Genomic DNA, 21,869 nt, shown 5'->3' with positions numbered 1-21,869 from the left:
GGAAACTCAACCCCACCTTGATTTTGTTTTATGTAAGATGGGACAGAGAGGAACTCTGACAGGTTTTCAAGATTCTGTTATCATACCCTAAAAAATAAAGAACGTTCATGGAATCCCTGCTGCTTCTGTTTCTTGACCTTGCCTATCTCAAAGGGCTAACAGTAGCACACTTCAGCAGACCTGAAAAAAAACCATGCTGTTAATAGGCACATACTCCTGACTGCCTCCTTAATGGTGCTGTATTCTCTGCTTCTTTAGATTAACAACAAAGTCACATGAAGGACAATCTCAGTATCATCTTTATTTGGTCAAACACCAGCATAAAAAAACAGAAACAATCAAACAATAGCATCATCAAGAAAATATCAATTTTGATGTCTTTCCATGCACGGGTGTATAGTATTCTAACATACTATTATTAATATTGAGCTAAAAAGACCTAAAACCTGAACTAAGAATAACTTAAAACTACACATGAAGACAGAATTAGCTGTTTGTTTCATGCTTATTTGGCTTGCCTGTTTTGCTAATGTACTATTTGTTTCTTTAATTTTAATTTAAATTAGGAAGAGAGATTTCCATCTTATGTTTTAAACTAATTCACAGCAAGTACTGTTGAAAAATGGATGTATTTATGCTGAAAATATTTATTGTCCTTCATCAGAAAGGAACCTTGAGCAACAAAAATGGTTTAGAGCCTATATAGTACAATAGAATTAAACTAGTATCAGACCATGACCATAAATATATAGCATATAAAAGTTATGAGGCAGACTGATGAATTATACAGATTAAAATGACTGCTTAAACAGAAACTTAATCTGATTACATGATACAAGAATTCATATTTAAGGAAGGCATTCCAGAGTTAGAGCTCTGGACTCAAAACCTGAAACTCAACTGTTTGAGAAAAACATTGGAAAAACATAGAATAATACTGATTGATTGATTGATTGATTGATATTTGTGAATTTCTGCCCAACCCAAGCCATGACAGTTTGCATCATTAAACAACAATAAAAACAAAGTTAAAATAAATATTCCGACAGTTCTACAGAAGAGTCAGTGCCATGAATGCAGGGGCAGTAAAAAAAAACAAGCTGGTGACCATGCAATTGAAGCCCTACTCCTTTTTGTCTGTGTTGCACAAAACATGTAAAGAAGGGGGCAAGGCTTCAGTCATACAATTGTCCATGCCATCTTGACTTTTTAGCTTGCCTGCCCCCCAACAATCCTGGTCACAGTTCAAGCAATGTCTGTCTTTCTGTACTTGACCACATCTGATAAAAATTAGAGAATCTTTAAAATAATTCTAAATAAATGCAAGTATTGTCTAACTTGAGCACTTCCAGGCTCCTTTCAGCACAATAGTTACCAGGAATTTATGTGTAACTGTTCTACTCCAGCTTTGACCATATTTAATTGATGGCAAACTAGCCAGATGCTGTCATCTAAATGAGCCATTATCTGCAACTGCTGTGGCCTTCAGATGCAGTTGCCTTTCAACAAGGGCAGACGAAGAGGACAAGTGAAAGTTTGCTAAGCAGCAAAATTGCTGGGAATATCCCCTGGATATTAATTATTCTTAAGTCTGTTTCCAGGTATCTTTTTCAGTCAAAGTCGCTTCCCACAATTGAATTTGCTTGCTGGAGGCAATGGTAGCTCTAGCTGAAACAAAACACAGGGTTTATTTTAAAACTTTCAAGTGTACAGGCCTTTCCTGCAAGATGTCAAACCCAAAGGAAATTTAAAACTTTAGACTGAATTGGGCACCTCCGGGAAGAATATCTGATGTGTTTTGAACATGGAAGATTAGAAATCAGGACCAGTTTGTATGTCAGGATTTCCCTTGGTGCTGTCAGAGCTTCAAATGACCCAGCAGCCTGCAGATGTCACATTTCAAATTCTTTCTTCATGCCTGATTCTAAGCATAAATGAATTAAACAGCAGAGTAGGCAGTAAGTCAATATGTTCTTAACAGTGAGAGTGAGCAATGAAACAGTTGAGGATTGTTTGGAATAAGTAAATAGGAACTGCATCAAATGGTTCACCTAAAGGAATAACTATGATAGGAAACAGAATTAACCTTTAAGATGGTTGACCAGATGAAATGCCACAGTAATATTTTTACAGCACAAGAAAGTAATATAACTCTGTTGGGTTCATTTTGGCAGCTTTGTGCCATTTTGCAGAGGATTGCATTACTGAACAAAATGAGGAATGTGTTTTCTCATGCATTTCAGCTATTTCAAAGAGCAAACATTCATATTATATAATTCTGGCAAAACACCCTATCAGAGCAAATACTTGACTCTTCTGGCCCTTTCTAGTATAGCATAATGGCCTTTCTGAGTGTCCCACTTTCATGTCAGATTTTGGACATCAGCTCTGAATAAGAGGCTTTCACTTTAGATCATACACTCATTTAGCCACAACATTTTAATACTCATCATGTGGCACAAATTTATATAAAATCCATTTCTATTGAAGGGTTCATTATGTACTTAGTTGACTGATTACCTTATATACAGTATACCAGGCAAGATTCGTACAGATTCTCTCAAGGATATTTATTGAATTGGCAGCCAGATGTATGTTGAAACCATTATTAAGGGTATTACATTAAAGGTAGTTCCCACATAGGTAATGATAAGTCATTGTTTTGAAATATAGTATATAAATGAAGGAGCAGAACACAAATTAAAGTTGTAGGAAGTCTTTTTCTTTTAGAAAAAAATAAAGCCCTTAAATTTAGTGTTAAACTATCAAACTTTACTGTAATAGATAATTTCAATTTAATTTAAAATTTTAATTTAAAACATAGCTTATTTTCCTATGGTTTTAAAAATATTAATAAGAAAATTTTAATTGGTGTTGATTTCTGCACATGTTGGTATGGGAATAACTTCAAAATAATGATTATTTGATTTTTAAGTCATATAAATGAGTATATAAGAGTTTGGTAACTCCTATAACATTTTCAAAGAACTTCTGTTTTCATGACTTCAGTACTGGTAATATTCTGAGATTTTTTTGGAATTAAAGTGGAATAAAAGATCACCAAAAATAGCTAATAATTTAGTTTCCATTATGTACTTGATAAATTTACAAAATTCTAAATTTCAAACTACTTCAGTTAAAACTGACATAGGAGCACCAAGTTAAGGAGTTCCAAAATATTACATACATCTAAATATAGACATATTACTTTCAAATTTTGGTGACAACTACAGATGTACTTTGTTCGGAAGGTGTTCTGATTAAATGGTTCATGGGTGGTTTTTCTGCCCCATTAAAGTAGGAATTCCTGTCAAACTTCAGTGGTGTATGCTCAGCTTAACCCAGAAGCCAGAACAAGGGCAGTCTTTGTGGTGCCTCTTGATTGAATTATGGACTGCGTCCTTCAAGGAAATGGTGGAATCAAATGGTCTTTGTGAGTGCAGTAAGGCACTGCAAGGTCCTTGGTCTGTGTTCTTCCATACTGTGAGGGGGTAAAAGGATGTGTAGAGGTTGGAGCCCAATGACAATTGTGCCTTTGAATACAGAGAATGGTGAGTCAATGAAAGTGGGTGTGTTGGACAACAAGGAGGGTAACTGCACAATTGCCACCCCTCAAACCTGCTATTCCCAATATATGTCTAATGTGATACTGAAAATCACTAATTGTTTAAAGTGAATGAATGGGAAGATGGAAATAAGGAGTTAACTGATTAAATAGAATATAACAGAGAAGCTGTACAGAATTAGAATTGTCTTCTGTACAGATCTTTACATATTTGAGAGAATGCAGATATCATTGAAAGTGGAAATGATTAAATATGCAGCACAAGAAGCACTGTTTGGACTGGGCACTTGTGCATGGGCGTTTAATCTGCTCTTTATTGATTAATCTTGTTCTTCCAGAACAATGACATGTGATATCTTAGGAAGATTAAACCCACATCTTCCAGGTTCTGTTTTGACTTGCACATTCAAATCCCATTTCTCCTGTTGACTTTAATAGCATTTCTGTTTCATATTTGGAATTCTCTTATTGATATTTTTCTTCTGCTACTTATATATCATATCTTTTCTGCTAGAATTTCTTTGGTCGATTTCCTACCCCCCCTCCTCTTTATTTCTGATCTTCCACTGCACTTTTAAATGTCATATCCTTTGCTATTCTAACTATTGTTACCTGTGTAATGTGTTTTATAGGTTGTGGTCCTATTTATGGTGCTCTCTTCTGCTTATTGGTTAAATATGAAGATCATGGTACTGGCATCATAATTATCAACACTGTTGTTTTTTTCTTTGTATTATTATTATTATTACTACTACTACTACTACTACTACTACTACTATTATTGCCCTGAACAAAAATCATACATGGTATGGTGTAGGTATTAGGATTATCAACACAGCTTGAGTTTCTGTACTTATGCGGAGAGCATACCAAATATGAAGACAAAGACTTTAGAAGTTACACATATAATATTGCAGACAAAAGTAGTATATAATTCTTCACTTTTCTGGCATTAACACATCTATGTTTAGAATACCAAAATCGTGTAAATGAATATTTTTATTTTGAGTACCAAAATCTTTCATGCTATTTCTTCAGCATCAGCAATAAATTAAGTCATTTTAGCACAATACAAACTGATTATTAATGTATTGCACCTGAGTTGCTTAAAAGTAAGGCAACATTTTATTTAATTCAGAAATCCTTTAGTGAGTTTTTCCTTGCAGTGTTCAAATAACAAGCCTCTTCACCAGAATTGGATAAGTGATTTGAACATAAGGGTTGAAAGCTGACAGAATTCTGCTTGACAAATGCTGTTACGTTTATTTTGAACAATGCCAAACTACATTGAGCAACTTTTTAAATTTTTTTCTTGTAAACTTCATTTCTAAGATCCATGTCAGGTTTTAATACAACTGACATGAATATATAGCGAAACTTACATTTATTTCTACAATTTATATTCCATCCCCTCTATTTCTACTGTTGCTATTCTAGCTGTTTGGTACTGATTGGCATTTGTAAAAAATGAAAAGGACAACCCTTATGATATCAATTCAGATCCATCCTTGCCTGTGTAATATGTGCTATGCTCTTCTAGTCAGGGTAACTGAAAAACTAGCTTTGTGAAAACGAACTCAAGCAATGAACACTTTACTTCCTATAAGCATAGAAAGCTGGGATAGGCAATCAGCATTCCAGTTTGGACTTCCCCTTCACCTATGCCAGTAATTTCCATATTGATAGTGCAGTTTCTGGTTTGAGGTAGGAAACATATCAAAACTGTAGTTTAGGGTCTGACATAGTTTAGAAGAAGAATGAAAGTGTCACCTTTTCCAGAATTGGAGAACCCCAGCTTATCTGTGTGAATGACATTTTGCTGTCTGGTTAACTTTGTTAGCAGATTGCTAGGAAAGCCTTTGGCCAGGAGAGATCAGAAAAGTCACACACCAGGCATTTCTATAAAAATAATTTTATTTACAGAAAGCAAACATATTTAGAGGCTCTCAGTGAGAGCTGCTTAACTCTCTACATGCCTACACAGAAGGGAAACTGAAACTAAAACAAGTTCAGGCAAGTTCCTCCCTTAGGCAATGCAACCATTAACATGTGAAAAGGGGACAATTAAATTCAACCTCTTCACCCAGCCAAAATGATTAGTTACCATAGTAACCTTAATCTGTAGTAGAAAACATATTAACAAACTTGAACATCTTACCAAGTCTTCTCACTTTAGAGAAAAGTACATCCAGGAGAAACCTTTTTTCTTTTTTTCATCCTTGATGCAAAGCAATACATTTCTGGAAAGATTATCTCCAGGTTCCATGTACTCAACAAGAATCTCTTGTTCCTTGACTGTTGGTTTAGGCCTGCAGAGGTTCTCTTGATGTGAACATTCAACCCATTCTGAACCATATGGCCTATCCACTTCAGATTCTTTCCTGCTACAATATATATCTGTCTTCATTCAGAGAAAACAAGTCACAAAACATACAGTCTAGGCTGATCTCATAAAAAGTTAAGCTGGTTGGGCCTATTTAGTATTTGGATGGGAAACATCCAGAAAATCTCTAGTTTATAGACTAGTGAGGAAATTGAAACGGTATCCCAAAAGAAGGAAGCAGCAATCCTTGTTGCCAAGGAAACTACCAAAACTGCCAATCTAGCCACCAGAAGTTGAGTTTGACTCAAGGGACTGATTATCTTTTTTTTGCTATTCAAAGGGTGTTCATCATCTGTAATGAAAAGCAACTCCATCAGTATCCAGACTGCAGACTAATTGCTTTTGATTTTTTATACGGTTGTTTCTATGGCCTGAAGTAGTTACTACTATTATTTTCAGAAATCTTTCCTGCTAAGAAATACAGGGTAGACTATCTCTTTGCAGCATGCCTGACTGCTAAGGATGAAGCACATGAATGGGAAGTGATGCCCATCAGCTTTGCCTGAATGCATTAGTACTTGCCATTTTAATCTTGTCAGCATTTGCTGGTGTTATCTACTGGGAGGCTATGTCAGCAGTGCAATCCAGTGCCTGAATTTATTCATAGAGAAAAAACAAAAAGCATATTTATGAACAAGTTACCTCTTGCAATTTTTAAATGGAAATCTATTTACATTAAAGATAAGCCAGCCTCTCTGAGATCAGAATCAAGATTTTAGGCTTTCCATGGAGGAAGCAGTATCAGCCCACAGATGGGTCAAAAATACGTTCATTTATACCCTAACAGATCCATTTCTGTTTGATTTGTTAAAAATAAAATGGTAATTAGCACACAATAGATTTTTATTAGTCTCTTATAAAGATAATTAAGGATATTTAAAATGTTAATCAGGCATGGGAAGGGTATGATAAATGAACAAAAGCAGTACAGGTTTTAGGTATAAGGAAGCACTATTATGCTTTGATTAGCAGGTGAAATTGCACTAGAAAGACTGATAAAATACGAAGAATTCAAAAGTCGATCACCTGTGCTGTGAGATTATATTGTAGAGGCAATTATGATAAATGAAAATTACTGTCCTAATAATTTTACACAGATATTAATATCTGCATGTACAATAAACCTAAGTGCTACATAACTGAGCAAGATTTCCACAGTGCAAGTCTAAGGAAATAATTTTGCAAACAGAAATAAAACCATTGCAATATATTATCCCCAATATAATCCACAAAGGGAATCTGTGGATATCTACCAGCATATATAAAGCCACAAAAAGGTGGACGAATCAACAAGAATAGAAGGATAGAATCACTATCCTATCTCCTTCCTACTGTATCTTGTTGGTAAAACATGCGTTGGCGGTTCCAGGTTCAGTTTTTCACATCTTTATTTCCCATGGAAAAAATTCTTGCCTAAACTCTGAGATGGTCACTGCCAGTTAGAGTTGACAACAGCAAGCTAAATGGATGCCTGACTCAGTAGCTGTGATTGTATACCATGCATATTATTTTTAACAATAGTGTCTTGAACAAGCTATAGTGATCTGCTTCACATAACTTTGAGCTATAAACTATGCTTTATAGGCAATAGTGTCTGGATTTGTGCATCGTGCTAAGTCAAATCTAAACCATACTATCGTTTAGGCACAATTTTTAAACCCTGTAATCTTACGGCAAGTTCCTAGGATAAAAGCTCTCCAACAGGACATGCAAGGCTCTTCTAGGGCTAAACCAAATCTGTAGTAAGATTAAAATTAGCTTCCTGACCTTCCAGTTGTTAAAGCACCTTGCTAAAAAAGGTATTTCCAAGTGAGTTACAATTTATTATCTTCAACATGTCTGAAGTTACCTTTTCAAGGGCAGTTATATTACTGTTCACTTAGTGGTCAGGAAACATTCTGTGTTTCCTGTGAAATGGATTGTATATAATCCAAGACATGGTTTGTACTTCAGAATGTTGCTATTTTGGCCTAATGTGGAACTACTCCAACATTTCTAAATACTTTTCTAAATCATTGGGCCTTCAGATATGAAGGACTGTAGAATGTAAGTGAAGATGAAGCAGTATTGGAAGAATAATGTATTGGATATAAAGGTGTTGTATCAGAAAAGATATGTCTGCTCTGTAGCAGATTCCAAATACTGAATTTTCCTAGTCTTCATATTCTGAAGAAATTACATTGGCTGAAAGTAGGAAAAATTATTTAACAAGGTAGGGAGGGCAAAACAGAACAAGATAAACAGACAGGTGCTAAAATAGACATTGATAGCCCCAAAATTCAGTTGACTTTTTTAATTATTAAAATTACATTCTAGCCTGATTTTCACATTGCGCTAAATTTATTGGCAACTTATTAAATCAATCACATTTTGTTAAATCACAGCTCATAAACCACAATGACTCCATTCACACATGTATACCAAGCCATTCCAAACAAGCCACCTTAAGCCTTAGCACAATGTGTGAGCCCTTTATAAATCTGAGGAAAAATGTGGGCTGATGAGCAAGGCTGTATTTCTATAATCATTCTTAGATTTGATTTTAGTTCCCTGACCTGACTGTGCAACAACTGAGATGCTATGGTGTTTAGGATTTGAGTGCAGGTAAACAAATAGGCATTCACCCTCTTCATTTAATTGTCTAAATATTACCTTCAGTTTGCCATCTCTGTTTTTCAAATGAGGTCCCTGATCTATTTTTCTCCCTGATTTTTCTCATAGCTTTTGGTTATGAACTTGAGAGGCTATTTGCAGAAGTCTGTCTTCAGGCATAGAGTTGGAATCATCTCTCTTGAGATCTAAATGATATCCAGAAGCAGGGATAGTATAATTTTCCCAGTTTCCAGGTGGTGTCCTTTGTTTGAAGAGCTACCCCTGAAGTCTTTCTTCTGTTTGTAAAACTATTTAATTCATCCTCAGGACTTTTTCATTGCTTGAGTTTGAATCATAACCTAATTGGCTAGAGTCCAGTCCTTTATTGCAGGACTGAGTTGTTGCCTAGACTGCACTTTATGGCTAAGATGCACCCTGTATACCTCTGCTTTACTCCTGCATTTATATGCTCTTTGTTTCCTTCCTTACATACTGTAAGATGTAATTATTTTTCTCCTGGGCCTGTTTGGAACAAAGTTTCCTGTTTACGTGACAGTTGCACCCTGCTTTGACTTTCTGATACCAGACACACAATGCTGGTTAGGTCACCCCTTTGATATGATCCATTACTTCTCAATAGCCATTATTGTCCTGTCTTTGATGGAGTTCCCTTGTTACTTTGATGGTCCTCCTCCATCTTTCAAAAAATTTGCGTCCCAAACAGATGTCCTGTTGTACGTTTTTTCATTGCTTGCCTTATGCATGACAATAATGCATAGCTTAACAGGGCACCTTGAAGGCTATACAGCAGCAGTACGAAAAAGCGTAACAAAAATTACATGTCTTGCTAATGTCTTCAGAAAAAGCAGACCCGTATATTTGCCTGAAAGCTGCTCACGTAACGTTTGTTTCTGCTGCTGCATTTTGAGAGGTGTCTCTTGTAAAATCATACGTGAGAATTACTGTACCTTTCCCCCGTAATAATTGAGTTTTCCTGAAGCCTGATGGCAGTTAGGAGCCCAACAGCAACACAACAAACTGTCTGAAGCAATAGATACCACTATTCAGAAGTCTGCCATTTCCAGCCAGTTCTGCAGAGAAGAAGGATGGAGGGGAGCCACAATACAGTTCTCTATGCAGTATCAGGCAAAAGCACTTTGCAATTTTGTCCCTAGTGTATCTTGAGGCATTCCATGAAGAAAATGCAGAATAACTTTCAATATAACTTTTCTTGTCACTATTTTTGTGTGGGATGGGGTGGGAGGGAAGACATCTCAGAGGGTACATCCCTGTCCCCAGGTGCATAAAGACTAACAAGCAGTCTGAACTAAGGTAATCCCCAACAGATTTTTTTTTATGAAGGAGGCTGGTTAATGTCAAGCGGTTGGGTTGGTTCTGCATTAAGTGCTATAGTAGAAAACTTGTTTCCTTTGTAAACAGAAAATCAAAGCTTATTTTCCACCTCTATTGAACTGATGGGACTGTAAATCTAGTTCTTCTACAATCCTAAACCAAAACCTCTCTTGTCTTCACTTCTGATATACCAAAACATCCAAATTTCTTCCTGAGAGTCTGGCTAGGCTTGATGACTATTCAGAAAAGCATCCCTTCCATTCCGTTTATGTATTTACTTTCTTTATATAACGTCCCATATTAAAAGTATTCTAGGTAAGTGGTAAATAGAGCTTGTGAAGGAAGCAAAATGGAACTTCCAGTGTATTTCTCCCTACATCCCCCTTTGTGCTCTTTTCTCTCAAGTCCATAATCAAAGAAAAACATAAGTAATTTTCACATGTCCTGACCAAATCCCCCCACCTTTTATTTAGGGCAATATTTCTAAGGAATGTTATGACCTTCAGTGATTGGAATATTCTGTCTTCCCCCTTCCGCCTCCTCCTCTCTCAGGCAAATGTATTATCTATGGTAGCATGTATCTGACATTTACTGATCCCAAAGAGCCAAGCAGTGTTGGACTTAGTAGCTGAATGGAACACTATCAGGGAATCCTAAGGTTGTTCACTAGATGTGAAGTTAAAAATAAAACTGGAAAAAGGTGACAGTAAACTAGCTCTGTATTGCTGCATGGAAAACCATATGGACTCTACTAGAAAGAATATTTACATAGAATCATAGGGCTGGAAGGGACTTTGGACGTCTGGTCCCATCCCCAGGGCAGGAATCCTCAGACCATCCCAGACAAAAGGGTGTCCAGCCTTTATCTGAAAACTTTAAGTGATGGAGCACCAATGACTCAATGACTCCAGGAGACAGGTTATTCTACTGCTTAATAGCATTCACAGTCAGGAAAACAGCAGTGGAACAACCTTCATCACTCCATCGTAGTACTTCTTGGCAGGATGTATGGCTGTTGAGATTCTCAAATGATCAAGATGCCTAGTAAAATGCCTAATAAGATACTTGCTTGAGAATATACAAAATAAAATCTTGGAAATATCCATGAAATACAGGAAAATTATGTTTCACAACAATTGGGGTTTGTGTGTGTGTGTGTATTCACCAAGGGATTCCACTGTATTCTGCATTGGGGCTAGAAAACTTTTCAACTTGTCCCTTGAATGGCCATGGTTAAGTTGATGCCACAAAGATCTGTCTGTCTGTCTATCTAATTTATCCCCGCCCATCTCCTCCCATCGGAGGACTCTGGGCGGTTTACAACAAGATGGCCATTTTATTTGTTTATTATTTATAGTATTGATAGCCTGCCTTTAAGGCCAAAATCTTTCAAAGTTTCAATGGCTGCTTATCTCCTTTGTGTAATTCCAATATTTTCAGAGATACAGACCCCTTTCAGGAGATAGCATCACAGTATTCCATTAAATGAGAGTTTCTTTGAATTTTGTTTTAGGTTATTGAAAAAAATGCTTAAAGGCTTTGCTTTATGGCCTTAATCAGCAATTGAATTACGTATGTTCAGCTTTTGGAGTGTTCGAAGTATGGAGTCTGGGAATACTTGATGTGACTGTACCTTGATTTAATCCCACTTCCTAAGATTGAGAAAAGCATCTAACAGTGTCAATCATTGGTTGTTACTCTCTGTGTGAAAGGGTAACTGAAAAGCTGCTAAGGAAAATGAAAGGGCTCGCTTTTCTAATCTTCAGCATATGCCATAATGATTTATCCACATAAACTGTGACCTTTAGGATGCATTTTTTATAAATCCTTTTAAGCAGTTTTGATCTGTAGTTAAAGATCTTACCCTAGCAAAATACACACTTTTAAATGCAAGGTAATTTGGTCTGACCACTTTATTTACTTTATTCTGTAAGGATAAATATATGTGCAATACCAGGATGTATGCATAAAGTAAAGAGATCTAATATTTATTCCAGTGGGTCTTTCAAGTTGCTGAGAAAACTTTTGTTGTTGTTTATTCATTTAGTCACTTCTGACTCTTCGTGACTTCATGGACCAGCCCACGCCAGAGCTTCCTGTCGGTTGTCAACACCCCCAGCTCCCCCAGGGACGAGTCCGTCACCTATAGAATATCATCCATACATCTTGCCCTTGGTCAGCCCCTCTTCCTTTTGCCTTCCACTCTCCCTAGCATCAGCATCTTCTCCAGGGTGTCCTGTCTTCTCATTATGTGGCCAAAGTATTTCAGTTTTGCCTTTAATATCAATCCCTCCAGTGAGCAGTCTGGCTTTATTTCCTGGAGGATGGACTGGTTTGATCTTCTGGCAGTCCAAGGCACTCTCAGAACTTTCCTCCAACACCACAGTTCCAAAGCATCGATCTTCCTTCTTTCAGCCTTCCTTATGGTCCAGCTCTTGCAGCCATATGTTACTATGGGGAACACCATTCCTTTAACTATTCGGACCTTTGTTGTCAGTGTGATGTCTCTGCTCTTAACTATTTTATCGAGATTTGTCATTGCTCTTCTCCCAAGGTTTAGCGTCTTCTGATTTCCTGACTGCAGTCAGCAGCTGCAGTAATCTTTGCACCTCGAAATACAAAGTCTTTCACTGCTTCTACATTTTCTCCCTCTATTTGCCAGTTATCAATCAAGCTGATTGCCATAATCTTGTTTTTTTTGAGGTTTAGCTGCAAGCCAGCTTTTGCACTTTCTTCTTTCACCTTCATCATGAGGCTCCTCAGTTCCTCTCCGCTTTCAGCCATCAAAGTGGTACCATCTGCATATCTGAGATTGTTAATGTTTATTCCAGCGATTTTAACTCCAGCCTTGGATTCCTCAAGCCCAGCATGTCGCATGATGTGTTCTGCATACAAGTTGAATAGGTAGGGTGACAGGATACAGCCCTGCTGTACTCCTTTCCCAATCTTAAACCAGTCTGTTGTTCCGTGGTCTGTTCTTACTGTTGCTACTTGGTTGTTATACAGATTCCTCAGGAGGCATACAAGATGACCTGGTATCCCCGTACCTCTAAGAACTTGCCACAATTTGTTATGGTCCACACAGTCAAAGGCTTTAGAATAGTCAATAAAACAGAAATAGATGTTTTTCTGAAACTCCCTGGCTTTTTCCATTATCCAGCGGATATTGGCAATTTGGTCCCTAGTTCCTCTGCCTTTTCTAAACCCAGCTTGTACATCTGGCAATTCTCGCTCCATGAATTGCTGAAGTCTACCTTGCAGGATCTTGAGCATTACCTTACTGGCATGTGAGATGAGTGCCACTGTTCAATAGTTTGAACATTCTTTAGTGTTTCCCTTTTTTGGTATGGGGATATAAGTTGATTTTTTCCAATCTGATGGCCATTCTTGTGTTTTCCAAATTTGCTGGCATATAGCATGCGTTACCTTGACAGCATCATCTTGCAAGATTTTGAACAGTTCAGCTGGGATGCCGTCATCTCCTGCTGCCTTGTTATTAGCAATGCTTCTTAAGGCCCATTCAACCTCACTCTTTAGGATGTCTGGCTCTAGCTCATTGACCACACCGTCAAAGCTATCCCCGATATTGTTATCCTTCTTATACAGGTCTTCTGTATATTCTTGCCACCTTTTCTTGATCTCTTCTTCTTCTGTTAGGTCCTTGCCATCTTTGTTTTTGGTCATACCCATTTTGGCCTGGAATTTACCTGCAATGTTTCTAATTTCCTGGAAGAGGTCTCTTGTCCTTCCTATTCTATTGTCTTCTTCCACTTCCGCGCATTGTTTGTTTAAAAATAATTCCTCATCTCTTCTGGCTAACCTCTGGAATTTTGCATTTAATTGGGCATATCTCCCCCTATCACTGTTGCCTTTTGCTTTCCTTCTTTCTTGGGCTACTTCTAGTGTCTTAGCAGACAGCCATTTTGCCTTCTTGGTTTTCTCTTTCTTTGGGATGTATTTTGTTGCCGCCTCCTGAACAATGTTGCGAACGTCTGTCCATAGTTCTTCCGGGACCCTATCTACTAAGTCCGGTCCCTTAAATCTATTCTTCACCTCCACTGCATATTCCTTAGGAATATTAGTGAGCTCATATCTAGGTGATCTGTGGGTCTTCCCTAATCTCTTTAGACTGATCCTAAATTGTGCAATAAGAAGTTCGTGATCGGAACTACAGTCAGCTCCAGGTCTTGTTTTTACCGACTGTATAGATGTCTGCCACCTTTGGCTGCAAAGGATGTAGTCCATCTGCTTTCGGTGTTGTCCATCTGGTGAGGTCCGTGTATAAAGCCGTCTCTTAGGCTGTTGGAAGAGAGTGTTTGTTATGCAGAGTGAATTGTCTTGGCAAAATTCTATCAGCCTATGTCCTGCTTCGTTTTGTTCTCCCAGGCCATGCTTACCTGTAATTCCAGGTGTCATTTGACTGCCCACCTTAGCATTCCAGTCTCTCGTGATGAAAATAACATCTCTTTTAGGCGTGTTGTCCAGTAGGTGCTGCAGATCCTCATAGAACTGCTCTACTTCAGCTTCTTCAGCATCTGTGGTTGGGGTGTATATTTGGATCACTGTGATGTTAGATGGCTTGCCCTGAATTCGAATTGAGATCATTCTGTCGTTTTTTGGGTTGTATCCAAGCACTGCTTTAGCCACTTGACTATTAATTATGAAGGCTACTCCATTTCTTCTGTGGTCCTCTTGTCCACAGTAGTAGATCTGGTGGTCATTTGATGTGAAGTGGCCCATTCCAGTCCATTTCAGTTCACTGACGCCCAAAATGTCTATCTTTACTCTTGACGTCTCACCAATAACCACATTCAATTTGCCCTGGCTCATAGATCTTACATTCCAGGTTCCAATGGTGTGTTGATCCTTAGAACATCGGATTCGCCGTTCACCACCAGCACCATTGGCCGCTAGCCGTCCTTTCGGCTTTGAGCTAGCTGCGTCATCACGTCTGGGGCTAGTTGAACTCATCCTCTGGTCCTCCCCAGTAGCATTTTGACCATCTTCCGACCTGGGGGTCTCATCTTCCGATGGTATACCGACATATCTCTGGTTGTACTGATCCATTTAGTTTTCACGGCAAGAATACTGGGGTGGGTTGCCATTACCTTCTCCAGGGATCGCATTTAGTCTGACCTCTCTGTCATGACCTTCCCGTCTTGGGTGGCCCTTCACGGTTTAGCTCATGGCATCATTGAGGTGCTCAAGCTCCAGCACCATGACAAGGTAACGATCCTTTGCTGAAGTGAGAAAACTAAACATATTTAATCTATTTTTTTCTTTTTTGCTTTGACTGCATTCTTATTTGAAAAAATGAAAAGACAGATTATACAAGTAGTAGTATGATTTTGCCTTTATATTCCTGTGCAATAATGTCCCTTACCTTGAAGGGGAATAGTGTGATGGGTATATTTGTGTGTGTGTGTGTGTATATCTTAATTTATCTTTTTTTTAGTGTATATTAGAAGTGTGAATATACAAAACTGAATTAACATAAATAGTTAGACATAATAGAAATAATGGTTAAGCATGGTTTTCTTCATGGTTTTGTCAGGTGTAATATTTTCAAGGTTTATACAGGCATTCTGTATTGTGGCAGGAAAAGAATAAATAATAAAGTTATGGAAAGTCAGGAAACATGGATATAAAAATCAAACAGGACGCAGTTTATCACTGTGAGCTTAAATCTTGAAAGAGGAGAGGATGAGAAACCTATTATTATCCAATATTCTTCAAATTTCTGAAGGCTTTCTTGACAAAGGAAAGAATCCAATGTCCAGATTTAAAAATGTTAATTCCTTTTAAAAAAAACGTTGGGTTTTTTTTAATGGCTTGAGGTAGCATGTTGCCAAGCAGAGCTGTATCAGCATTGTGAGATTTTGCATGTTTCAATTCTTTCTTTTGGGTTGCTTTAGGAGTTAATCTTATCAGATAAATTGCAAAAACAATTTAGCTCTACTGGTTAGTTGAGGAAATATGTATTAAAAATCCTGAAAAGCTTCTATGAAATGAATTTAAGTAGACATTTTTACTCTTAATCCTAACATTCATCTTAAAGGCAATAATTATTAATTTGTTTATGTATTTAATTATTTTAACATGTTTAATTTTAACTTGAGGCTGTTTTGTCACTTAACCATCATTTTAAAACAGAAAAATTCCAATTTGATGAGAAAAAAAACCCATAACTGACTGGAACATGTATAATTAGAATTAAATCTTGTGTTCTGTGTGGTTTACTCCTGGCAAATGTGTAGGATTGCAGCTTAAGTCACCAATATGTTGTTCTCATTTTTAAAGGTAATGGTAAAGGTTTCCCTTGACATTAAGTCCAGTCGTGTCCTACTCTAGGGGGCGGTGCTCATCTCCATTTCAAAGCTGAAGAGCCGGTGTTTGTCCGTAGACGCTTCTGTGGTCATGTGGCCGGCATGACTAAACGGAACGCCGTTACCTGCCCGCCGAAGCGGTACCTATTAATCTACTCACATTTGCATGTTTTCGAACTGCTTGGTTGGCAGGAGCTGGGACTAGCAACGGGAGCTCTCCCTGTCACATGGATTCAAACCGCCAACGTTCTGATCGGCAAGCTTAGCAGCTCAGCGGTTTAACCCGCAGTGCCACTGCATCCCTTATTTACTTAGAGATAATTCACAAGAACACTTTGTAATTCTATACAATGGAAAGCCTGGTTTTAACACATGGTTGGTTTTCCCTCTTTTTTGAAGGTATTTTGGAGTAGAGTGGCTTGGAAATACCAGTAAGAAAAATAAAAGTAAAGATTAACAGCATTAGAAATGCCTAGTAATGATGTACTAATAGAGGATGTATCTTAATTCATTCCAAAAGCATATTAGACCTAATGTTAGATTTTCCCATTTTAGAATTTGGCACTAGAACAAATAAAACATTTTTTAAAGTATTCTTCTGAGCATGTCCAAAAGACTTATCCTTTATTACTGAATAATGTCATTTGCTGGATACGTTTGGGGTCATAAATTTTGTATTTTGTCACAGACTTCATTTTCTGGGCAGATTTGGGCTCTGGAGTCTTTGTTGTGAATTAAACAATGTACATGGCTTAAAAATGATGATCTGTTGGCCTAGCCTCAAGTTATATTAAGACACAGTTAAAGCCCATCTAAACTTTGAAGATCAGCATTTTAAGGACCTTGTTCTGCTTGTCAGAGATGTTGTCAGCTGGCAACGTACTGTATAATTTGTCTGTTGGAGCATTTTGGTCAGTTTCCCTTTCGCCCAAGGCCTGATAGCACTTGCCAGTAAGAGCTTGTCATCTCTCGTTTGTTCTCTGCTACAGGAGAATTTTCCCATTAAGCCTTTAACTTCCTACCCTCCTCATTTATTCTTTGCTCCTCTGAGGCTCATTATGCTACATTTGTCTGCATTCATCTGCATTTGTCATTTATTACCCCAAGTTCTTGCTTGACTTAACTCATAGTCTCTGCATTTGTCTAGAGTGCTTCTCATTTATTTGTGCTTTTTTTCCCCCTTTCCTCTTTGGGCAGGGTTGGGATAGTAATCAAAGCAGTTAATATTATGTAGATCTCTCCAATGACTTATTTCTTGCGGGAATATGAAGAATATGCAGATATCTTCCTAAATTGCATAGAAGTAGACTAAAAATATGTATGTGTAAGCGTTAATGACCTTAATAGCGTTCCCAGTGTTCTAACGTACCATGCACCTGGGGAGATATATGTCTACTGTAGCTGAGGGCACAGGAATCTATTTCAAAGTATTGGCTTAACACTGAGAATTTGGTATGTCAGCAGCTTAGAGTACTCTGTACAGAAGTGTTAAAACCAAGCTATAGGTCTGATTTTCCTCACAAGCATAACGTAAAGGATTAACATTAGGCCCCAGTAATAATGCTGACAATGCCTATCATATTGGCTTAGGATACATGGTGGTGTATTTATGGCAATTATACTCTCTCACACACACACATGCATAAACACAAGCACACTCTGATAAACTCTATTTTTGGATTATGCTAGTATTTTTTTTTCCAATATTAAAAGAATGAGGGTTTTCTTAGACAGCAATTTTAGAGGGTTTTTCTCTTCCAGAAATAAAAGAAATGAAGCCCAATCTTCTGTTTGTAGAATTTCACTTTAGAGAGGCTTTTCCTCTCTAAAGGAATTTTACTTAATTTAACTGTATTTTGCTACACAAAGGTTATATTGAATGCAAATGAATAGTCATAAACACAACAGAGTGCTAAAACGAAGTCTTCTGCTGCCAGCAGAAGACAAATGGAAAGATAACTTATTCTCTTGCAACATGGGGTTCCACTAATGAGATGCCTCTTGAGCATTGCCATGAGCCACGGCTTAAAAAATAATGGTGAATTCAGAAGAACTGCAGTTGGTCCCAATTCATAATCTTTCTCCCAGACAAGAGTGACTTTTTTCTTATTATGAGAATGTCACTCATGATAATTGTTTCAGGGCTTCTATTAATTATTTTAAACTTTCCCATAGAAAACGTAATTGCTAGTGTTTATCCCCTGCAGTTCAACACTAAAATGTTAGTGTGGATTCAGTAGAATATTTCAGTTTAAGGAGGTGTACTAATTAAATAGCTGGTATTTTTCATATCATAGTGAGAAAATTTGCCTAATGACTGAATAATACAAAACCAATTCATCCTATTATTAATTACCTCTATTTACTGATACCTGTATGAGGTAGACACAAATTAAATGCAAATTTGGAAAAAGTATCTGATCTGAAGGTTAAATATACATTACTTACCGTATGCATTTTTGTTGACTGTGCAGCCATCATGAATAACTAGAATACACCTTTACTTTTCTATAAAGTAGAAGTATCTCAAACATTATCTGAAAGTCTTTGCTGAACCTAAACAATGTAGATTGGAGCAGGGAAAAGAATTCAAGATTCAACCACTGACTCTACCAGAATCCGAATTGGCACAGAAAATAATTACATCTGTGAAGTTGAATATTTTTGAAGATTTATACAGGTTTCCTGTATTTCATTTTATTTTATTTTTCAAGCTTTGGGTGTAGAAAGCATTAGGTGAAGTTTGAAGGGCTGCTCTTTGGTGGTGTGGTTTTGGTCAGTGTATAAAGTATAAAGGTAAAGGTAAAGGTTTCCCTTGACGTAAAGTCCAGTTGTGTCCGACTCTAGGGGGCGGTGCTCATCTCCGTTTCTAAGCCTTAGAGCCGGCGTTGTCCATAGACATTTTCCGGGTCATGTGGCCAGCATGACGACACGGAACGCCGTTACCTTCCCGCCGAAGCGGTACCTATTGATCTACTCACATTTGCATGTTTTCGAACTGCTAGGTGAGCAGGAGCTGGGATTAACAATGGGAGCTCACCCCGCCGCGCGGTTTCGAACTGCCGACCTTCCGATCGACAGCTCAGCGGTTTAACCCGCAGCGCCACCATGTCCCTGTATAATGTATAGTGCATAATAAATGCTGAATACACAACACACATACTTTACAAGGAAAACCCAGTAATGCAACATAGTGCATATTTGATCTGTTTCAAGTGAATAGTTTTTACAGTCTACTACAATGAGAGAGCCAGTTTGGTGTAGTTTTTAAGGCAACAGGCTAGAAACTGGGAGACCGTGAGTTCTAGTCCCACCTGAGGCACAAAACCAGCTGGGGGACCTTGGGCCAGTCACTCTCTCAGCCCCAGGAAGGAGGCAATGGCAAACCACTTCTGAAAAAACTTGCCAAGAAAACTGCAGGGACTTGCCCAGTCTCCAAGAATCAGACACAATTGAACAGGGAAAAAAACAGTGAGAACATATAAAATGAAGTAGGAATAATCTTGAAATAGGATGAACATGTGAATTTCCCATTGGGGCAGGAAAAGAGTAAATAACAAAGTTATGGAAAGTTAGGAAACACAGATAAAAAAAATCAAACAGGACCTAATTAGTTCCTGTGAGCCTGAATCGAAAGAGACGGAGATGAAATACATAAGGATTTACAGTGTTCCTATTGGAGGAAAAACAGAAGGAAGATATTACCACTGTGCAGCAAGTGATTATTATAAAAACTGAATTTGAACTAGACTGCATTATACTCAATTATCCATTCCATAGGAAAGAAGTCTGCAACGAAGATTTGGGGGGCAGGGGGAAGAGCTCTCCTTTTTATGTGGCTGAACAGGATCTGTTTCCCCCTAGAATACAGAAGAAGCAGGAGGAGCAGGTATTTCAGAGTAACAGTGGGACCTGTGTTGTTCTGTCATGGTAATTCAGTGGAGCTAGCTTCTGAATAATTGCTATGAAAGGATGAGAGAGACCTAGAAATATCATAATTTTGTTGGAGCAAGTATGGTTGAGTAGATCATTTACTTTCTTTTCTGCTTCTGTATTTGTTAGTGGAAGTAGGGAGACCCAATTCAAGTGCGTGGACCCTAGTGAACCTACAGTGAGCTATAGTTTGTTATTAGTATTAAGAATAATGGTGAGCCATACGCCCCCCCCCCCTTTAAACAATTTTTATTTTCCATCTGTAGTTTGAAAGAGGCAGGTTCTTTCTTTGAGGGTAGTGTATTCCTGGCATTGCAGAAATGAATTATCCATAGGAAGTTCTTGCCTACATTCTTGGAGGCAATTCTCATTCACTGTGGGCAAGTGGTTATTTTCAAGACTGTTATAATGTTGTGGTATATCTACCTCAATATTTTCCATCCTTCCTTAAGAACAATGGCTTGCTATCTCATTTGAACATGAGATATAATACTGTGCACAATTCCATATGTCTGAGTCATTGGATAAAAAAGAAGTAGCAGCACCAGAAGTGCTTTTCAGTCCTATATGTGGTATCCTAGATCATGCTTGTGAAATTTAAATCTGTGATGTTAGAAAACATCGAATGCCAGATGTTGGAGTTAAACTCATGATTTCATTTTGCTTAGCAAATGATTTTGCCTTCGTTTGAGGCATACCAGATTTAGTACCATCCTACAGATAGATGATCAAATATTGTCATGGATAATTTGTTTCCAAGGCCATGGGCAAATTCTCCAGGTGAGAAGTTTAATGTAAGTCAAGATTCTCTTTCAAATGATGTCCAGCAGAATTTGGAATGTTATACACAAGTATGGAATATGAGGAATGATTCACTGAAGATGGATGCTTGTTTATCTGTTTAATGTAGAAATAGTAGCAGGAGAAAAAACTTTTAAGAAATCTGAGTTTTGCTAACTTTATTTTCTTGAATAGTTTCATTTCTTTTAAAGGTAAGCCCAAACAGTATAATTGTTACTTACAAACTTACATTGACTGAGAATACTGCTGCTAGTCCTTGCAGTGTGTGGGCATGTTGATTTGTACGTATGTTTGATTTATATTTGATCAACTTAATTGCTGGGCTGGCTTTTCAAATAGCTTTTGCTATTCTAGGTACTGTTAGTCAAACAGAAAAAAAAAACACCTTGCTACCAGTAGATGCACATATTAATCACACTTGAACCATCATGTAATCTTAAACAGATGTTATATTGGTGATTCTTGTTTATCCTTTTATCGTATAACATGATGCTATGGCCATGTGACATGCAGGTCTATCTGGACAGAACTGATGATTAAAAAGGAAGGTATCAAAAGGATGGTTGCCAGGGCAGCTTCCTCTAACATTATTCTCTTAAATTATTTAGAAAGCTGATCTTTTATCAAATTATTTCACTTTCCAGAATGAACAGGAACAAGAAAACAAATAGAGACAGCACAGTTTTGCAGTGTTAAATAGGCAGAGCAGTGTAGCCTTGTTCATTGTATAAATGTTCCCAGGTTTATGCCACATTAACTTTTGAGGGCGGAGGGTTGTGTGTTTCTGTTAATCCTGAAGGAATGATATTTGCTTAACTAGAAAGTTAATTCATACTCCATCAAGTACATAATTGTTAGGCATTCTTTCTGGTGCTCCTGAGATGCAGTCTTATTTTTCAGGCATGAAAAGAGGTAA

The 21,869-nt window shown here is 37.6% G+C and overlaps 1 protein-coding gene across 1 annotated transcript in view; it reads left to right on the top strand.

The window, feature by feature from the left end:
• Positions 1-21,869, top strand: part of PIGK (phosphatidylinositol glycan anchor biosynthesis class K) — a 115,717-nt gene that overhangs the window by 74,449 nt on the left and 19,399 nt on the right. The gene's annotated exons all lie outside the window — the stretch shown is intronic.

Source organism: Candoia aspera, chromosome 3, assembly GCF_035149785.1.
Source record: "Candoia aspera isolate rCanAsp1 chromosome 3, rCanAsp1.hap2, whole genome shotgun sequence".
Classification (NCBI taxonomy): domain Eukaryota; kingdom Metazoa; phylum Chordata; class Lepidosauria; order Squamata; family Boidae; genus Candoia; species Candoia aspera.
The sequence above is the reverse complement of the archived record's forward strand: the minus strand, read 5'-3'. Positions and strand labels throughout refer to the sequence as shown.